The 21,166-nt window shown below is 41.1% G+C and overlaps 1 protein-coding gene across 2 annotated transcripts in view; it reads right to left on the reverse strand.

Moving 5' to 3' along the window:
• PKIA (cAMP-dependent protein kinase inhibitor alpha) overlaps nucleotides 1-15,902 on the reverse strand; it is a 38,329-nt gene extending 22,427 nt beyond the window's left edge. Inside the window, exon 1 of one of the 2 annotated variants that reach the window (XM_042839950.1) lies at nucleotides 15,829-15,902. The gene's annotated coding sequence lies outside the window, so the exon portion shown is untranslated. Of the gene's footprint in view, nucleotides 1-15,316; nucleotides 15,386-15,828 lie in introns of those variants that run through there. The other variant, XM_042839949.1, reaches the window with a different exon arrangement.
• Between the last annotated feature and the right edge of the window lie 5,264 nt (nucleotides 15,903-21,166).

The following is a 21,166-nucleotide window of genomic DNA, read 5'->3' on the forward strand; positions in this document are numbered from 1 at the left end:
CAAGTAGTCATATTCCTCTACTAACTTTGTTACAAAGAAGGAAGAATTATAAACAAGTAAAAGCAAAGTATGAAGTCAGTAGTACAGGACAATTAGACTAGAAATCTGTGCTTTATGTAAAGCAACTTCTTCATATTCTGATGCTAAGGACAATACCAGCAAATATATCTTCTTTTCTGATTCTTCCAGAATTTTTCACTAGCTATCCCTAACAAGCCTGTGCAGAAAGCCTTCAGGAGTTGTTGAAAGTGAATACCCCTAAGGAAAAGAAACTATGAAGTTCAGAACAATGTTGGCAACATTCACAATTATAAAATGCCACCATGTTCTCCAGTTCTTGCTTGATTTCTGTTGTTTCTTGCCCTACACCAGCACAGTTTGAATGCTGAATTATAAACAGTTATTAAGTGTACTCAAATTTAGATCTCGAGATTGCTTCAGTCTTCAGATTACAGCATGTGATGGAGCTTTTCTTGAATATATTCTATGTGGGTGGGTTTGACAGAAGAGCAAGTTTAGCTTGCAGTTCTTGTTGGCACATACCTATTTGTATTTTTCTGCATTAGAATAAGATATGTTAAATAATTACAAACTCAATAATGCATAAATTTGGGAAAGGTTAGTTAGTTTGCTGCTCATTGTCTTAGTGGAAATTTCACTTTACAAGTCAACCAGGGACATACATGTACAGCCAGGTCCCACAGTGATTATGGACAACTCCTATCATTGTTCACTTACTCTTATCATAGAGCTACATACAGTTTGGAAATGTCCTCTTGGATCAATCACAGAATCACAGAATAGCCAGGGTTGGAAGGGATCATGAATCTCCAAATCCCCTGCCACATGCAGGGCCACCAACCTCCCCATTTAATACAAGACCAGGCTGCCCAGGGCCCCATCCAACCTGGCCTTGAACACCTCCAGGAATGGGGCATCCACAGCCTCTCTGCATCAGCAGACAGCAACAGGCAGCCTGTTCCAGCATCTCACCACTCTCTCTTAAAGAACTTCCCCCTGACATCCAACCTAAATCTTCCCTCCCTCAACTTAAAACCATTTCCCCTTGTCTTGTTGTTATCTACCCTTTCAAAGAGTTGATTCCCCTCTTGTTTGTAGGCTCTCTTCAGGTACTGAAAGGCTGCAATGAGGTCACCCTGCAAGCCCAGCTCCCTCAACCTGTCTTCGTAAGGGAGGTGCTGATCATCTTTGTTAGGATCATCAAGAACCCAGTCTCAACAAAAGAACTGTAAAAGCACAGGGTACTGGTCTGCATACACATTGCTTAATCCATGATGAGTGAGTTCAAAAAGTTGTTACTATTATCAACATCATGTCATAGATGAAATAAAGCCCCCATTTACACATAACTGAGTCTTATTAAGATGATTTCCTGAAATTAGTTTGGCGTGCTCTAGAGCTGCTTGATCCTGATGCATACTTAACCAATCAAATATTTTATTTTTGGTCACCTCTAAACAGGTTTATAAAACCAGATTATAGCTCTATTTGCTGGAGGAGAACAGCTGAGGTTTAGAATGAAGTTGATACTCCTTTCTATCCTGCTACAATACAAACTGCTAACATTACAGGCCAAAGCCACTAATCTACAAAGGATTAATCTATAACACTAAACCACAAAGGATGAGAGCTCTGACTTCTCACAAGGCAACCCGTTCTCTCAGCCTGTGGTCTCAGGCAATCATTACCTCGATCTCTGCTCAGAGGCCTAGAAATGTAAGCACTCAGACTGCCTGCAGGAACCAACCACTAAAAGATCCAACTGGGAGACCGAGGCAGCATCTATTAAATTACAGTCTGCGTAATTAGGCACAGTAAAGGCCACCTCATCTTCTGCAGAAAGACCTGTTAATTACTTCACTGTCTTTATTCTGCTGCCATTTCTTGTCCTGAAGGACAAGCTGATATTTACCTCTTTCTTTTCCCCCTGTGCTTACATGAGTCTATTTCTCTTCTGGAAGAGAGGAGCAGAAGACACTGGTTCTAATATTCAATTAGGAATATGTCCCTTGATATTTTTAAGCCCAAAACATTGCTACAGATTGAGTAACTATTAAACTTCGATTAATTAGGGTTGCAGAAATTAAAGTATAATCTGATACAAAATTAATGCAAAGAGTTCTCAAGATACCAGCTTTAATTATCTTTACTGGGGAACTTTCACTAGTGAAATCCTCATCAGATTCTACCCACACAATCAAAAATATTTAATTTCTCAAGAGAAGATGAAGATATCCATTTTTCACTCCTAAATTTGCAAGACATACTTTGGCCCTGAACTTGATGATAACTGGAACACTGCTATATATTTTACTACTGACACCTATGCATAGTCTATATAATAATGTCTTGCATCTTATCTACAACCTGGGTAGCATAGTACTGGAGGCAGAACTATGATCTCCATTCTGAACTGCCACTCAAGTAACAGTCTTATGAACGCATGAAGTGAGGAGGCACTGAAAAACAACCTTGTTTTAAAATCAGATTTTGAAACAGCAAAATAAAAAAAACATTATAAATTTCATCTGCTTCCATCTGAAAAAATGCACATTTGCAGTGCATTTTGTTTTTCCTCACTAGTATACTGACATTATGAACTAAGACAGACTTGGAATAGTACGAAGCAAATCCCTCAGACATATGGGTCCAGAGTACAACTTTGATCTTTGTCGTTGCTCTTTATGGGAAAAAAAGGAAGAAAAAAAAGAAGAAAGGGGTGGGATACAAGAACAGAGTGAGCTGGAACAGCCAGAGGCCAAAGACAAAGGAGTTCTACAAAGGCACCTCTCATACCGAGTTCTGGCTGCAGCAGTGAAAAACAAATAGTTTATAAATTTGTTTGTTGGTGTTGTGTATTTTTAAAAGCTGCTTCTCAGAGACTCTTTGTGAGAGTTTACTCATTTTAATTGCTGACGTTTTTTCCTCGTTTCCTCATCTTGTGTTTCTCATGCCATTTTCAATAATTAATTTGAAAGACCCAGCCAGTATCCTCTGGGTGCAACTTATACAAGAGGTTTTCTTCATGCTACTAGGTAGCATGCATCTGGCACAGCTGGTAGTCTTCTGTTTTCACAGCAGTTTTCATTTCATCTACTGCAAGAGAAGTAGGGAAGGTAATGCAATGTTAAACTGCCCTCTTGATCTTTAGGCAACACGCTGATGTCTGGAAGAATATTACCCTGTTGTAGATGGAAAGAGAAGCTGCAGGGGAGAACAGCCTGTACCAAAGTTCAAAATGCAAAAAGACAAATGAAACAAAGTTCATATTGTCCAACAGAGACAGAGGAGAAAGAACCAAGACATACAACGTAACCACAAGGGATTAATGAAGTGTAAAACATTCAAATGAGGCAAGCAAAGTGATGAGTCATATGGAAAGAAAGAAATGCCCAGTTTCAGTGTTTTAACAGTTTCATAGGTTTCTAGCAAGAAAGTGTTAAGTCTGGTGGATTTAATATGTGAAACTACAATGAAGATAAAGCCAGATGGCTGTAAACAAGTTCACAAAAGCTAAATTTAAACTTTTTTCCCTCTGTTGTTTAGAGACCAAGAGCTGGAAAAAATATCACAGACATCACAGGAAAAAAGAAATAACTTTAAAATGCGTTTTTCAGAAGCTTTGTCAGGACACTAACGTAAAAGCCCTTTCTTAGCCTTTTATAAAACCAAGGGCTCCTGTAAAATTACTGACAGGAGACTGCTCAGATCTTTTCTTAACTTTGCCACATAGACAAACACTTGGAAAAAATGTGGTCTGAATTACATAGAAAAAAAAAACCAACACCAAAAACAAAAATCTCCACAATGTCATAGAAGCCTTTACGATAGCTGAGGATAATGTGTCACTCTGCTTGTGCTGTCTTTGAACACATCTAACAAGCAAACACACTTTGTGAGCCCTACTAAAAGGTCATTTAGAGTACTGTTAATAAATTGGCTGTATTTAAACTGTAATCCTGACTACTTTTGAAGAAGTAATTCACATTTCTTTGAATGCAGAAAAAGGTTCCCTTGCTGGGGGCTTGGGGTGGGAGGAGGTCATGGAGGAGAAAAAGTTAAGGGAACACTCACCAATATTGCAGAACATTGCAGAGATTGAGTAAAAAAGGGAATGCCTTTTATTACTGAGTATGTATTCAACACATAGATTGCTTTGGTATTTAACAAGCAGATAAAAACTCTTGTAAGTAATCCATTTTTAGAAATCCTTTTACAGTGAAGTCAAAAGCAGCTGCTCAGTCTGGGTCAGTGCTGACCGAAACACCACCACATACTTGTTGGAAGACATTCATCACACCTCCGTGACAGGTACAAAAACGTTCCAGTGGGTAAAATATGCTGTGAATGTCACATACCACATGCTCTGCTGCAACTGTCGACCGCCATGTTGCCTGGCATTCAGAACTAAGCAGCAAACCTGGCAGATAACTTACTTGAGGTGTTTGGGTTGGTAGACATAAGGTGGTATTAACTTCACATCTCTGAAATACACCACTAAGTTTACTTCCTGAAGCCAAACGAACTTGCAATCTCCAAAAATACATAGAGCCAGCATGTTACAACCCTTTTGTGGGGTTCATTTTTCCTCTGTTAATCAGCAGCAACTCACATTAATTATATTACTATCCTTGAAAGCTTTAAGAAAAAGGAGTATCACTTTTTATACTACTGTGCATGGGAGTAACATCAGACTGACATACTTTGGTAATTTTAAGTTATTATATATCCATTTTGAATAAAGACATAAGCTTTTATTTGACTCCTGTAATTTTTTCACTGTTCCTTCACTCGAAGGAAGAGCAGAGGAGCATGAAAGACGGAATGACGGGCAGTTCCTTTTAAATTTTGGTGTCATTGAGTTGGTTTTGTGGTTTTTTTTTTTTTTTTTTTTTTTTTTTTTTTGAGTAAGCTGTACTCAACAATGTGGGAAAAGCGAATTCTGCTCTGTTTGGTAGCTTGTATACACAGAGCAAAAAGAAACAACTAGCAAATGCGCCACAAACGTCCATTCCATTGGATGCCATAGAAGTAAATGTATTTCACAAGTTCATAGAAAGAACAAAAATCAGGCAGGGAAGGCTTAAGCAGTTTGGGGACAAAGTCAAAATTATTTCAACTGATAATACAAAGCATCACAACAGAAAGGCACTTTAAGTAGCCAAGACTATGAATGACAAGTTGGCAAAGCCATTTTAGCTCCCTCCCTCACAGCACCTGGCAGAATGTTTGGATGTTTGAGATAAGTCTCACATGTGTAAGCATGCAATCTTCATCTCAGGATAGATGAGAAAGCACAACCTCTTCGAAGCAATTATGGAAATAGGAATATTGCCAAAACAGGTATTTTTTTTTTTTTAATCAGAATACTAGAGATCCTGCTGCAGATGCTCCAGCAAAGAAAAATTAAAAGGCAGCAGTACTACTCAGTACAATAGTAGTGGTAGTGTGACTTCTGTCATTCTGAGATGACAAGAAACTCCTAAAGAAAGTTTGTTCGTAGAAAAATGTAGCAGAATACTCTACAGAACAATAAGCAAGATTCTAGCTATGTTACAGTTGCACACTCCACAAGTATTTGCAGATTTGTTATGATTAAATCTTAGAATGAGAGCTAGGCACTCCTATACCATTCCAGTTTCCACAGGAAAGAAAAAAAAAAAAAAAAAAAAAAAAAAAAAGACATCTACTTGCACACAGTCCAAGTAGGTGTGCTGCAGATGGTTCAAGTGCAAACACTCAGCTGGGTATTTCAGAGCTTATGCCAGTCTTGTTTATCTTGTGTTCAGAGACGTGAAGATTTTCAGAGGATGAAGGATCCTTTATGAGTAACTAGTTACTGTTAGGTATAGTGGCGTGCAGCTTCTCCCACATGAAACCAAGCAAGCAGCTACAAAGGCCAGCATGTATTTAAGCTATATGTGGAGATCTTGAGAAAACAGAAAAGTCACAGAAAGTGGTCTATGTTTGACTATGGCTCTTTTTCAGAGAAAGAGTTGACAAAAGCTAAAGATGTACTGAAATCCCTGGCAACAGTTCAACAGTATAATATGAAACTGTTCTGGTGTTCAGTGTTCACAGACACTGCCTAAATTAAAATGAAGATTACAAGCTTGACCCCTGCTCCATACAAACAAAAACTGAACAACTAAACCTCATATCTGTCCCTAAGGATGCCTAGACACAACGAGGTACTCAAGTACTGCATGGTGCTCAGAGGGTGGCTCAGATCGCACAACCTGGCGAGCAGATTTGTGGCACTCTTCTCACTCTAGTGGGAAATTAATGCAACCTCCCACAGGAAGACAAGTGGTCATTTGGATATTGATCTCAGAGCAGTCCTTAAAACAAGTTCTTCATTCTAGGCATCAAACCACTGCCTTGCAGTTTGCCTATGCAAATTTTAAATTTTAAATTTACAAGTACACAACCTGCTAGCTTAAAAAAAAAAAAAAAAAAAAAAAAAAGAAAAAAGTTTGTGATAGTAGTCAAAAGTGTTTGCAAAATAATGTGCTACCAGGGCGATCCCAACTACAAACTCAAAAATCTTCCTTATTGATAAATTCAGTAAAGAATATGTTTGGGAGATTTGGAAAAGGAATATCAGTGTCCGATTTAGCCAAAGGAAAAGAAAGGATGGTGGGATAACAGAAAGTACAATGAAGAGTGGACTTGGAGAATCTAACAAACATACGCAAAGTACACTGGTGTAGTGAGTTGTCCCACTAAAACAAGTACTTAAGAAGCATAGCTGATAGCTGCAGCTCGTAATGAATAAACATCCTTCAGAAATTGCTTCCATGAAGCACAGAAGTGACGGGAAAGAGAATTTTCTGCTTAGAAGGAAACAGTATGGCCCAATGTGCTGCAGCAGCTATCAGACATCAGTCCCTTTTTCTAGAGCTCAGCGTAAATAACTCCCTGCTTTGTAGTTCTACTCACGATACATCTGTGGGGAAAAATACAGCCTTTAAACCACACTTTTCATTCCGTATGTGTCAATGAAAATGGAAGGGCTGTTAAGTGTTTTTAAGTCTTTCATGATCAGAAGTCCAGCACAAGTAACACAATTCTCCAAAATCTGAGAGAGGGAAAGTAAAATAAATTATTCTTGTTCTTTGGTTTGTATGGTAATCATGAAATGTGAAGAATGTAAAACTGATCCGCTTCTAGAATGACAATTAGTTCGTAACACAAGTATCTTCATGAAGCTCCTTCCTTATGCACTAATGAAATCATTCCCCATTATTAGCTGCCTGTGTATTAAAAGCTTATTGCTATATCTATATATAATGAATATAGAAGTATTAGTGAGGAAGTGATGTCACATGCTTGTAATTCCTTACACACAGTATCTGTGCTCCTCTGGATGTGTGGTTATCATGTTTGTGCTCTATAAATACTCTTGCTGTGTGTGTGTTGAGGGTTGGTGTGATACTTTCCGTGGAGACTACATCTTTTTTCACCATGTATCAGTGTTCGTGCTTCCGTGAAACTCAACAGAATGCTGCCATTGCCTTGCCTTGTGACCTTATAGCATCACACTTGCTATAGCTGCAACAATTTAACTCCAGAAGGATATGCAGGGTTGGCAGTGTTCTTTTTGCATGCTGTCACTCAGAGTGAATGACACTGGCATTACATAAAATCTTCACTGCCTTATAATATTGTAGTTGCCATTCAGCATATCAACACTTGCACTTCTCACCAAGAAATCTACACACAAAAGAATTATTCAAGAAGTCCTCCAGCTGTTCAGATAATTCAGGGCACTCTCTACTCAGTATCAATATTCTGCTTGGAAAAGGTTTTGATGTTGGTCTAAGAAATGAATGTAAATATTAGCAGGCTGTATATAAGCAAATATATGATGAAATGTGCTTATCTCACTGACAAAAAGCTCTGGTTTGTCCTCAGGCTTTTAAGGCATGCTGTAATCAATATTGATAAGCCAAGTCTCTTCCTCAAGTCACACAGCTTCTATGCTCACGCATGCTCCATTCACATCTTTTATCACGTTTTAACACCATGAGACTTTATAAATAACAGTTAATTAAAACATGGAAGCCTATTTTTGGGCTGTTTTACTTTTTTATTCATGAAGCATTTCACATTATGCCTAGCTTTTAGAGTATGATTCTTTTTTCCCCACATGCTTATACACATCAGTGGAGCCTTTTCATTCATTTCTGGATCATCATGTCTTTACTCACACACATTAGCCCAGCTCCATAACCTGCCATTATCCCACTATTTCAAAGTGTAAGAAATATGAAACAAAGAAGGTATGTATAATCTCTCTTGCTTTGTAAGGCTACACACTATGTGTTGGTGGGGTTTTTTTCCTTACATTTTAAGGCACACACATTTTATACTTTCTCACATTTGCAAGATGAACATTCTGATAACCAGCTACCAAATTCTACTAACCTCTTGCTAACGACACCCATTCACGGGAGACCCGGCACAGTCTCATGGCAGTCATCCTACAAAGAACTTCACAGTGGTGCCAGAGACCAGCCCAAACAAAACATAGAATTAACATCTGTGGGGGGGGAAAAAAAAACAGTATAGTAGAAGTCTAGGAAAGGAATGGAAGAGAAATAGAAATTACCATATCACTAGGCAGAGTTCCCAAGCTCTTACAGACATATATTTGTAGGAAGGAAAATATATTTTTTAAAAAGTGATGGAGAATCAGATATGGAACAGTCTACAGATGCAGAAAGAGTAAACAGACCAAGAAGAAACAGCTCCTAAAAAAAAAAAAAAAAAAAAAAAAAAGGCAATGCAATAGACCTAATGAAATCAGCTGGTAAGTCAGGGAAAAGGACAACTGTTTAACATTTCTCACATCAGAACAATTAAAAAGGTCCCTAATTAAACAATCAGGCAACAAATTCAAGGCAAAATGGAGACTTACTCCACATAGATGCCAAAGTACAGCATGGAGGCTGAGAATGTAAATCTGAGTAACTGAACACATTCACCGAGGACATTATGTCCCCTGAAATTAAATTGTGCAAATATTACTAGAGCTCACAAAACTCTTCATCAATGCTATCAAGTGCATGAAAACTCCATCAAAAGATGATTACTTAATACATAATGGAGAAGTAATATATGACTCTCCAACTATCCTTTACTGAAAGCTTGCCAGCTGCCTTATTCCAATAGCAGATTCTGCTATTACAGGTTAGCTTTGTACTGATATGCTACAAAAATCTCTTTCAGAAACATTACGTTCATCCTAGACAGCCTGAGCAGACATCTGATAGGCAACACTGTAGGGCAAACAATAACTTCATTTGCTCAGAGCAGGAGATCCTATGAGCTATAAAGCACACCCTTCATTCCTTTTTCTGCTATGTATTTTTTCCAGGGCGTAGCAGTGCTTTCTTGGAATTCACAAGAAACATACAAACACCACGAATGCACCGTGCCTTAAGCAAGAACTTCAAAAAGCAGCAGTCTGTTTACTCTGATCACCTTTTTAAGTTTACATCCCAGTGAAGTGTGAACGACAATGAACTGCCACTTTAACATCAAGAATTTTTGTTTGCCTTCTCATGGATAGATGATTTTGAAGTAAAAATGCATTGAATGCATTTCTAATTTCTAGTTTGATCAGCTTGTATCAAAGCAAACAACAAATAAACACCAAAACAACAAACAAACAGAAAAACAACAAAAAATCTCACAAGTCTAAAGTTATAGGAGAATTACATACTTGGCAGAAGTCTTCGAAAGCAAAGTTGAGAATCCAGGTCACTCTTTAGATTGGACAGAGAAAACACAGAATTGATGGAACATGTACCTGGATAAATTTAGTTTAGTCAGCTTGGAATTGGCTTTTCCATGAAAAAATAAATGAATAATAAATAAGCACATCAGGAGATGCTCTTGATCAAGGCATAACTTCTCAGGTTATTCTCTTTCCCTTGCCATAAAGTGCAACAGCTCTGCTCTTGAGTCTTGGCACAAAGAAGTTCAAAGCAACTGAGGTCAAGACAGAGCATTGAGAAGCTGTGTAATCATATGTTTTGAAGTTCTTTGGGTTCATCAGGTATCCACATAGCAACAGCCATTTTCACACAGCACTTTGTACACAACTCAATGATCCGTTTCTCACTGCAGATCCCAGCTTTGACTCTCCTACAAAGATGGCCTCTTTCCTACCTACAAACAATCAACAGATTGAATGAAGATGCCAAACAGAAACCAATTTAAGGCTGCTACCGAAGTAATAATATCCTTTACCAATATGATCCACAGTATTTTAAGTGAGGTTTAACATGTACTATAAACAGTATCGTGGAAGGACCATTAATAAGCATCTGTGCTATTTTAAAACAACAGGTGGTGAGATCGTTTCACCGCAGTTATGTGCTCACCATATGTGTAAATGGAAATTCTGTAGGAGGTAGAAGGCAAATGAGAGAATAGTTAGCAAATATAGATACATAATTATATAGATATATTAAGATGTATATGATCTCATTAAAGCTGTAGCACATTTTACAGGCTAACTAACAGGTGCCAGGATAACTTCAGTGTATTTTTGAGTCTTTTGGGATAGTTTCTGGAACAAAGATGTGACGGAAAAGTAGTCAAAGTAAGAAAAACTGAGATGGTTATGTTGGGGTTAGACCTATTTCTCTGTCACTTCTGATGAATCACTGGGGAACTAATGCAGAAAACAATGCACAAACGTTCAAAGACCAACTAGCTGCACTGAAGTATTTCTGAAATTGCCCATGAAACCTGAAAAGCCAAAGAACAGTTAAAATAGCCAATTTTAACATTCATGTTAATAATGCTTAGAAAATAGAGTAATTCTGTAACAGTATAAACCAGAAGACTTTCTTGACACTAGTCTCTCAATGCATCATGAAATTAATATGAACAAATGCATGCTTGTGTTGTCTCTCTTCGAGAGAGAAACTTCAACCAAATTGCCTTCCCCAAAAGCATACACGAACTCTGTTCTTGTATCTCTATGCTTCAGATACTAAATCTGTGTCCTTAGAGTCTGGGCTGTGAAGTGCCCATGTATTATTACATTAAGTGTATACACGAAAGTATTTAAAGCCTGTCTTTTTTCCACTGCTGATATGCATAGGTTGCCATGAAAGTAATATCTCCTATTTATTTCCATGGAAACCACAACAGATACAAAGAGCACAATAATGCTATTTGGATAGAAAAAAATCTCAGCTACAAAACACTGCTTTTCAGCACAGCCATCACCATTAGCTATGCAAAGATCTGCATGGCCATCCAGAACATGGTTTGCCTTTCACGCTGCTGTCACCACTGCTGAAACACACCACCCACCACCTCACTGCACTCACACCCGCTGTTTGGTCTCCATAAACATTCAGCAAGTGTTAACGAATGTCAGTGGTTGCAATTTTTTGTACATGGAGGACTTTAATTACAGCCCTTTGTTTCACACTCATTTTCATGACAGATGCCACTGTGTCAGACCGCCCCTCTGCTGCCATCTGTCTTGCAGCAACAAAGAGTAACGGGAGGAAAGGTTCAGCCTCTACTGAGCTGCCTCTGATGACACGGCCAACACAGTAAAACAAAAGGCATTACTTTTGGAGCAGCCTTCAGATTAGGGATGAATAAAACTTACTTCTAACAGTTGTTAGTTCTGCACTTGACTGACTAAAGATTTTGTTCTGACCACAATTAAAGTGTCCAACAGAAGGTTCACCTGGGTAGTAAGAGATGAAATATAAGTTGATGGCTGGCATTTAGTTCTAAAGTGAAAGTTTTTCCTCACCTAGAAGTGCCAGTTACATAAAGGGCATCATATGATTTGAAAGCATTTAAACTTTTTTTGTTATGGAAACTACTGCTAAAATTCTGTTTGCTTATGTCAAGTGTATGCATGTCAGTGTAAATAAGATACCTGCCTTCTCACATTCTATTGCAGTCTCTTTTTATCCTAGTCCGTAAGGAATTCTTAGTTTGGGGAAAATGCGCCAACTCCAAGCCTAATAACAACATTACTCTGGAAGGAAGGCTGTTATTTGGGTTGGTTCAAACAGCGTTTAGAAACATCACCTTCAGACATTCTCCCATTAAGACAAATTTATTAGCTGAACTGTTTCATTTCAGCCTCGCAAAGGATCACAAGAAAATCAAACTTGTTCTTTCAATTGCATTCAGGGTTACTGGGTTTTCCACATTGTTCTCCTAAGGAAACAAGCTTCATGCAAATCTATTTGCCTGACCCCTGCCCATAAATTCGGTTAAATGAACACGCTGGTTCAGAGGCCTGGCTGTGGCTTAGAAATCTGAAAGATAATTGAACTCCTATAATTTCACAGAACTAATCTAGATGAAGAAATTTAAACTAGCAGACCCTCAGAGAGAAAGGCAACTAATTCTCAGCTGCTACTCAGTCTGCCCAGCACCAACCAGCTGGCCAACTGGACTGTTCTGCCAGGCAGCAGGGTTCCTGCCCCAGATTAACTGCAACACAGATTGTTTTCTTTGCTTGGCAGAGGGATGGAAGTTATTGTAACAGAAGGTGGAAGAGGAGCTCAGAAAGAGAAATGAATTTACATCAGCGACAGCGTTCAACTAAATTAACTAAATTGACACTGATCATTATACACAAACTTTTTCCCCTGTCTATGGACACATGCACCCTTCCATTTGGCATGATTACACCATCTGTCTTCAGTGTACACATAAGATAAAAACAGAAGCAATTCAAGTTTTCAGTGTTAAACCAACCAGATGTTCTATGGTAACGACTCTTGATCAACCATTCCGTCCTCCCTGCCTCCACATTATTTTAGAAAGCATCAACATTCTTTTGAATCATTATTTACATTTGCCAGGAAGCACAAATAGCTATACTTACTCTGCTAATGTTTTGTCAACATTAGCAAGAACTCATACTACTCTACATTTACAGCAACAGAATGGGAAACCATTACTTGACGTTTTCTTCAAGAAAGGAATGGGCTCAGTATGGAATGGGTGGACTAACATGACATGTATCTGAACTCATACAATTTCTTTCTCATACATTCTTTCTCATCCAGCCAGAGGCAATTACAGGAGAAATCAACCAACGACTGCTATAGTGCAATTGCTGAGACACACAATCATACTCTTTCCCTAGCCAGAAAACAAACAAACAAAAAAACCCAAACAAACCAAAACAAAAACAACAACAGATGCATGATAATGCAGGCTCCCAACTGTTTTATAAGAAAAAATTTAAGTGCTTGGTAGGTAACAGATACACATTTGATGGAACTGGACATCACTTTCCCTGGTTTGAAAGGTATACATTGGATACACCACAGAGTGCTTAAATAGGGTTTATATAAGGCCATAGTTAATGGCTAGAATAACTTGCATGGGCCATACTTAATGACTGGTCTACAGACAAAAAATCCATCTGTTGAACTAATTTTCTGACACTGCAGTTCACCAGTCACTCTTTGTTTCTTCCTTGTGTTTCTTCCTTGTGAAGCCCCAATTGTCTTTTATATGCATTTCCTGTCTCTGTAATCATCAGCCTTCTGCCTACCCAGCAACAGTACTGAGACAAACAGATGTATTTAAACATCTTCCCAGAAATAATGGCAACAGATCAAGCAACTGCCAGTTACCTCCTTACGTATTATTTTTATCATCAGCACCATGCCCAGGGCCTTCAGCCACAACCAAGGAACCACAACTGCAATTACACGAGCTTGCTCAATAAGCACACAGGATAATGGTATCCTTTACAACAAGCGTGTAAGTAAATAGATACCCAATAAAATAACATTCAGGTTCTAGTATCTCATTTCCACTTTTCAGTAAGGAAAAATAAAAAAACCCTTACCCTTCCCTCACTACAAGCACAATCACTATTTTCAGCTCCAAACTGAAGCATGCAGAGCCAGCCATTATTTAACCACTGCTCCATGCAGACAGAGCTCACTCTAATGATCTACCTACGCATGCCATCCCCAGCCTCCTATACTGACATGCCATCTTCGGAGCAACCTTTTACAGAGCAGAAGAAAGAAAAGAAAAATAACACAACAAAAATGCTGAACAGATTCAGGCCAAGCAAGTGCTGTTCCATTCCTGCTCTGCTCTGAAGGAGTGCTCATTTAACATACTGCTGTGTACACTCCACAAGGAGGGTGCAAGTCAATTGACTGAGCTACATGGTTTAAAGTGTTCTCATTTTTTCACTTAGAATCATAGAATCACTTAGGTTGGAAAAGACCTTAAAAATCATTGAGTCCAACTGCAACCTGACCATACTACCCCAGCTTTAACAACCCTCCATCATACCCCCGAGCACCACATCCAAACAGTTTTTAAACACATCCAGGGATGGTGATTCAACCTCCAGCCTACTCCAGTGCTTAACAGCCCTTTCTGTAAAGAAGTACCTCCTGATATCCAAGCTAAACTTACCCTGATGCAACTTCAGGCTGTTTCCCCTCGTCCTTTCACCTGTCACCAGTGAAAAGAGACAAACCCCGCTTTTGCTGTAAGCACCTTTCAGATATTGGAAGAGAGCAATAAGAGCCTCCTTTTTCCCAGACTAAACAGCCCCAGTTCCCTCAGTCACTCCTTGTAGGGCGCATTCTCCAAGCTCTTCACAAGCCGTGATGCCCTTCTTTGGACCTGCTCCAGCACCTCAATGTCCTTTCTGTACTGAGGTGCCCACAGCAACACAGTACTCGAGGTAAGGCCTCACCATGGCGAAGCAACCCGTTGTTTCTTCTATTTACTAAACAATACCATTTACGTATCACCGGTATTTCTGTTTCAAACCACACACTAGCTGATGGAAACTGAAAAACAGAGAGCACAGAGGCCCCCGAAGACCCTATATAAACCTTCTCGCTATAAGGTCTGGGTCTCCAGCTCCCAGGCCCTTTCAGTATCCTGTAAAGCGACCTCCAAAACCAGGCAGCCCAATGACACGATGGACCCTGCAGCCTTCCTGCCCCCAACACGTCTCCCCTCCACTTGCGGAGCGCCGCCGAGCCCGCAGCGCGGCCCTGCACCTGTCGCAGCCCCACGGCCTTTCGCGCAGCGCGAAGGGCAGAGCGAGCGGCGGGCAGGGAGCTGGCACCGAGCCACGTCCCGGCGGCAAAAGATAAAACGCAGCGCTGTAGCGCTCCGTCGGACGGCCCTGCTGCCGTAGGAGCGGAGGCTTTTCCCACAGGCGAGCGCTCGGAGCAGCCCGGGTGCCGAACCGCGGCCTCTCTACCGTGCAGCGCTCGCCCCCGCGCCGGCAGTCCCCTCTCACCTTCCCAGCGGCCGGCTCAGCGCATCTTCCTTCCTTCCTCCCTCCCGCCCTTCTTCCCCTCCCGGAGCCGCGGGCCCGTCGGCACCGTGCCCGACTCTGCGTCTCCCTCAACCGGCAGCAGCTCCCACGAACGCTTCACCCCCACATCGCGCCGGCAGCTGCCGCTCCTAAATTCACGGCGCTCCGGCGGCATGAAGTCATCTTCCCCGCCCCCTCCCCGGGCCGCCGCACTCCGCTCCCGCCGCGGAGGGGGAGGCCGCCCCCCCCAGTTACACCGCCCGCGCCCCGCGGGTCCCTCCCGCTGCCTCCCACCCGAGGGCCGGCGCTGCCGCAGTGCTGCGAGCTCCGCGATGCCCGGCGGCGCGCGGGAGGGCGGCCCGTCCCCCAAGCCGACGACGGGATGCGCTCGGGGGTCCCACCTGGGCCCGGCGCGCGATGGGCCGCTCCGCACCGCTCCCGCCCGCCCCTCGCGGGAGTCCCTCGACGCGCTGCGGGGCGCTCCCGCTCCGTACCAGCGAAACGCGAGGTCCCGGAGCCGAGGGGCGGCCTCCCGCGGGGAGAACGTTGCTATGCGCTCGTGCGTCCGTTCGGAAGGAAATCCCGTTGTAATTTGTGCCTGTGTGTGGGCGCCCGGCTCCCCCCGCTCCTCCCGCCGCCTCGGGGCGCGCAGGCGCCGCGCGGCTGTGCCCCCAAATGAGGCTGTGTGGAACGGAGGGCTGATGTTGGGGGCTCCCGCTCTCTGGCTGCGGGAGGAAGAAGGGCGGTGCGTCAAGGTCACCACGACGCGCGGTTTCCTAGCAGGGGCGTCCTGATATTTTTAAGAGCCGCCAGTGGGCAGCGAGGCTATTTTTGTTATTTATAGAGCGCTGTGCGTGTGCTGGGTGACCGACCCGTTGGTGAGGAAAGCCGGATTCCTGTCACAGCCCTCTCCCCCGTACAGGATGAGTGCAGCTGTGTTGTTGCACAAATAATAGCGGGCAGCCTGGGTTGGGCATGTGGCCGAGTCACCCCCGCCCCACAGCTCTTCGTGTTCCCTAAGCAGAGCCAACGTGGAGACGTTGCGATGGAACAGCTCCCAGGAACGCGACGCTGTGAGCACAAGCGGCCCCAGGGCACTTAGTTCTGTGGAGCGGGAGGTTGGGACGAGTTGGGAACGCCGCAGGTTTCGTGGTGGTCTGAAGTCTGAAGCGGGAGCAGAGCTCCTGAAAGTTATTCAGCAGCCTGGGGCTGCTGGGAAGGTCCTCTGTAATGGCAGAGGAAAGCAGGGAGGGGGAGAAGAGCCCTGCTAAGGTAAGGACGTTCAGTTCTGTCTCTCAGGTGAAACAGAAGAACTAAGAGCCTGAGTTCCCCTTTGGAAATTCCTTGTGTCTGTTTTTATCACGGTTATGGAAAGGCTTCAAAGCGTGCCATTATCTTTAATTTGATTCCCTGTGCCTGTGCAGTTGCACAGTTGCACTAATTTAGAGCTGCTCCTGTTTACTCCCTGCCTTACTATTACATTGATTGCCGTGGCAGATCTAAGCGTGCTGAGCTGGCTGCATATCAACACCGATGCTTAATCTCTGTTTACAGTTTGTTGGGTTGTGTGATTAAGCTCATCAGGCGTGCAGAGGAGCCCAAGGGCACGTGGGCAGGCAGGGCTGTCCCAGGGGGAATGCCCAGTCCCACAGGCGAGCCAGAAGCTCTCTGGGTCACCTCACAGGCTGGTGGGTTTATTGCCGGGAGGGGGTAGGGTGTGTTATGGGATGCATCATAGGAAGAGTATTTGGGGTTGTACGAGGTTTGTTGTTGGGTGTTTGGAACCAGAGAGCAGGACAGGATTACACTGTTTGTGCTATCTATCTTTGCATGAGTGTTTGTGTCTCTGTTATCTATGAGACTGGCCACGTGTGTATTTATAGTTAGTTGTGTATACATACAAAGCGTTTGGTTTTGCCAGTTTGGAGTACGTGCTCATACTTGCTACTGGCTGAACCTCAGAACGTGGAGACATGGCAGCGTTGCTTCTGTTGGGCTGCTGGATTCAGCAGCTAATTCCCTAAATGATTGATGTTCCAGGATCACTATTTCTCTGGTTTCACTGCATCACAGAGTCAAGTTTCAGTGCTCTTGGCCCAAGGACGTTAATACTTTTCTACACTGTTACAAGAAAAGCAGAAGCATATAGAGCAAACGCCTACAGAATTTAAGTTACTGAAAAAGTATGTTGGTGTCCATCTATTAGCAATATTCAGAGAGCTTCTGCTAAGAGAGTATAATATTAGATGTACTAATGTTATTATAACATTAGATTTACTGATATGGACTCAAAATAAATGAAAACACAAATCCTTAAATGGTCAGAAACTAAGCATTTCAACTGTAGAAGGATAGTCTGCAGGAAAGTGAAGAAGAAATTAGTTTAGGAGCTCAATGTGGGCAGAGATTGGATTGATTTATTTATTATTATTTGGGGAGAACAATGATAAGGAATAATTCCAAACAACTGCAAAGGGGATGACTTTAAACAAGATGTTAGTAGTGGGTTTTCAACCAACAAGTGAAGAGAAATTTGTGGCTTAAGGGTTAGCAATAGCAAGGAAAATGTGAGATTTGCCAGCATTCAAATTGAATTAGATTGTTAAAATAATTTCTGAAATAAATAGCAAAATGTTAATTGGTTGTTTAAAAAAAAGAAAGAAAGAAATCCTGAAATAAAGAAGTTGAGTTCTTTTTCACTGAGGATGGGGTGAGAAACCTAGGCTTTGCCCCTCAAATGGAGCATTTTGCTTTCTTGATAATTGCAGCTGAAACAAAGGGTGGGTGGAGCGAAGGGAATGAGTGTATAAAAGTGTATGTTACTGTTTTCACTATGAAAATAAAATCAGAAGAGTGTGTTCAAGTCAGAGGAGTAAATGTCTAAATGCATTAAAAAAAGTAGGATATAAAGTCAGAAGACAGTTTTATAAATCAGTTGTGGTGCCTTACTCTTGGGGTGGCAAAAAGTTGTCGGTTAAGGCAAGATGAAATTTTAAAGAAAAGTTGATGGTAACACTTCAAAAAGAGCATTCTTGTGTTTTAATTAGTACTTTAATTAGTATTTTCAGCAGTGGTCTTGGCAAGTAAGTAGAAATGAATTAAAAGAAACATTATCAGTGTAGAGGAAGTAATCACCAATAAAGTGTGTTACCAAATAGTGATATATATATCTACAATATTTTTCAAACTATTTGAGAGAATAACTGTTTGTGTAAATTCTGCTTGAATTACTTTAACTCTTACAATCTTACAAATTAAAAAGAAAACAAGTCATGCTACAGCAGAGATTAATTTCTAACCTTCAGCAAAAGGCAATTTAAAGTAAAACAGTCTGGCTCTAAACAGAATAGCCAAACTTTGATTGCAGACTGCCTCCATCACTGTTTCTCAGTATTCAGGATAGTCAGGTTTTCAAGGCAGAGACCATAGGTGTTTCAGTTTGTACAACATTGTTAGGTACTTGCAGAATGCACTGATGATTCTATATACTGCATGTGCTTCTAATGTAATGGCTTGCCTATGCACAAGATGCAGTTCTTCCTTAAGTTTCATGTTGTTTCAGCTGAAAGTAATGGAAGTTGTGCCTGCACAGGGGTACAGCCTGGTCCTTAATCTCTTGAGGTCAGTAGGAACAGAAGTGTTCTCCTATTTTCTTCTCTTGGGGCTTCAAGCTTTTTCTGGGTACAAAGGAATCTGATTTTCTTAACACTTTGACAGCAATGCAGCTTTGATTTTTTTCATTTTCCACCATCAATTTCATTGTTTGATTATACATTTTCTAAACTTCATAGGAAAAATAGTCCTGTAGTAGCATTTCCTGTGCTTAAACATACATTACTAACACTGTAACATTAAAGTGGGAAAAATTTCCAAATGGAAAAAACTGCTTGTAATGATATAACGCTGTTATAATGTGCATGCTATACAAGGAGAGATTAAAGTACTGACTTTCTCAATTCTGGATTTACTGTTGTGTTTTCCCAGTGCTTGTCTGATTAAGCTTAACTTTTCCACATATTTAGATGTAGTGTGTGGAATCCGTTCTTCTTAGAGAAGAAAAATAGACTGTCATGTGACAATTTGGATACCAGCGTAGGTTTTCAGCACACTTGTTTATGTGAATGGGTATGTGAGATGTAGTGGTTATTCCACAACTGTTTGTCAACAGAGGAAGAGCAAAAATTGTAGATCTCAACATACATTTTTCATGCCTTCTTCTAATTCAAGCTTTTCATCCTCCTCAACCTTCCAACCAAAAAGTGCTGCCTTCAGGTTTCTCATTCCAGTCCCCACAGATGTTAGTCACCAGCAATCTTCATCTCAAACTCGTAGCCTAGTAATCATTGCTTTCTTTTTGCAGTGTCATTTTTCAGATTCTCCCACCCATTGCCAGACCCTCTGGTAAGTTATATCCCATTTTACTCTTTGTTCAGATTATTCTTTCTTTTCATCTTACGACTTCAGTTTTTGTTTTTGTTTTTTTTTTCTTGAATTCCATTTTGCCTTCCTTCCCCTTCATCTCTTTCATAATGTAACTTGTTCTTAGTTCAAAATAGCCCCTCTGCAGATCATGGAATTTTCAACTTGCAAATAATTTATGGCAGAGCAAAGATATTAGAGGCTCTGTAGTTAAGTTTTGCTGCTTCTTTATGTCTTCCCAACTACCAAGTATCACTTTGGCTCATCACCATACCTCTTCATCCCTTTCTGAAAAGCTTGAGCCAGTGTACTCTTTTTAAGAGAAGCTTTTTACAGCTCATGTCTCCTCTGCATCTTCCTTTTCCGTACAGTCTGGATCCAGATAAATTTAACAGTCAGAGAACAAAATTGGTGAAATCTTCAGGTTTCCAGAACTGTTGCCTGGGTGGGTACCTAATGGGAAGTTCTACTGACTTTATTTTGGTGCGTGCTTTGTATGAGTGGCATCTCAGGAGTGTTTTCTGTAAAAACTCTCTGCTTCTCCTAGAGCACACATAGTTTTCATTCTGTAAAGGATTTGAATAGGTTTGAATCAAATCAGATGTGCTGAGTTCCTCATCCAAAGTATGTGGACTAATGAATGGTCATTGGATTTCTTTTTATTCTGGTAGGATCTACCATGACAATTTTTGGGGAAAAAAAAAGCCTTTTCTTACTGACATGACATTACACTTTGAAGCTGGTACAATGCTGAAATTTGTATATCAAATGATTAAAATAAGTGAAATTGTAGTGAAGAGAATCTAATCCGAAGTAGTTAGCAACTTATACCAGATAGGCTCTTCTCTGTAAATATGTGTGCAGTGGCCACAACTTCATTTCCAGTTTGATTCCTTTCTGTCCTACACACTGATCCTCCCAGCAGTTCAGCCTGCAGGGATTTTTAGGACGCCATGTATAGCCTTTATTTCTTTCACTGCCCTGCTACAAATTTAAAATTATATCCTTACTTTTCCACTTAATCCTTACTTTTTTCTCACCTTCCTTCCTTTACAACTGTTTGTGATCTGAACAACCTATTTAACACTGGAGTTGGTGAGTGCAGAAGTTTATTGCTGTGTTTGATCCTTAGCAGAACTTGGTTGGTCCAAAAGAACATACTTGTCTCTCCAGTTTGCAGAGCTGCTGAGAGAATCCTGCAACATACGCAAGACCTTTATTTATTAAAAATTACTTCAGCATCTAAAGTGCCTCACAGGGAGGAGAGGAACAAAAACCACGAGAGCTGCCAAACAGTGGAAGTGTGCCGGAGTGTTCTGCGTACTCAAATTATCTGACAAATATTCACTGACAAAACTATTGAAATCAGCCAAGAAGTGAGAGGACACCATCAGTTTGATCAGAAAGGGCAAC

Source organism: Centrocercus urophasianus, unplaced genomic scaffold (genome assembly GCF_019232065.1).
Source record: "Centrocercus urophasianus isolate 14NV4802_14NV808 unplaced genomic scaffold, USGS_Curo_1.0 seq_11, whole genome shotgun sequence".
Classification (NCBI taxonomy): Eukaryota; Metazoa; Chordata; class Aves; order Galliformes; family Phasianidae; genus Centrocercus; species Centrocercus urophasianus.